Source organism: Labeo rohita, unplaced genomic scaffold, assembly GCF_022985175.1.
Source record: "Labeo rohita strain BAU-BD-2019 unplaced genomic scaffold, IGBB_LRoh.1.0 scaffold_427, whole genome shotgun sequence".
In the NCBI taxonomy this organism is placed as follows: Eukaryota; Metazoa; Chordata; class Actinopteri; order Cypriniformes; family Cyprinidae; genus Labeo; species Labeo rohita.
The window spans coordinates 28,483-28,786 of NW_026129345.1; positions in this window are offsets into that span (position 1 = coordinate 28,483).

The following is a 304-nucleotide window of genomic DNA, read 5'->3' on the forward strand; positions in this document are numbered from 1 at the left end:
TCAGAATAAAGTGGGCTGTCACTGGCTTAAATCTGGTTTTTACACACACAGATGGGAGGAGGCAAACTCGGCTCAGTTATGAGCTCCAGCGTCGCTCCATACGGCGCATCTAGTCTAACGACATGTCTCTGTAGCGACAGCGCCAGTGGTTTAAAAGGGGGGAAGAAAAAACAAAACAAACAAACAACAAACAAATGATGGAATTACATGGAATTACATTTCCAGCTTCATAAATCTTGAATTCTTTGGAGCACAGACTTTGAGTTGTTTCGAATGAAAAAAACTTGCAATGACTGATCTTAAA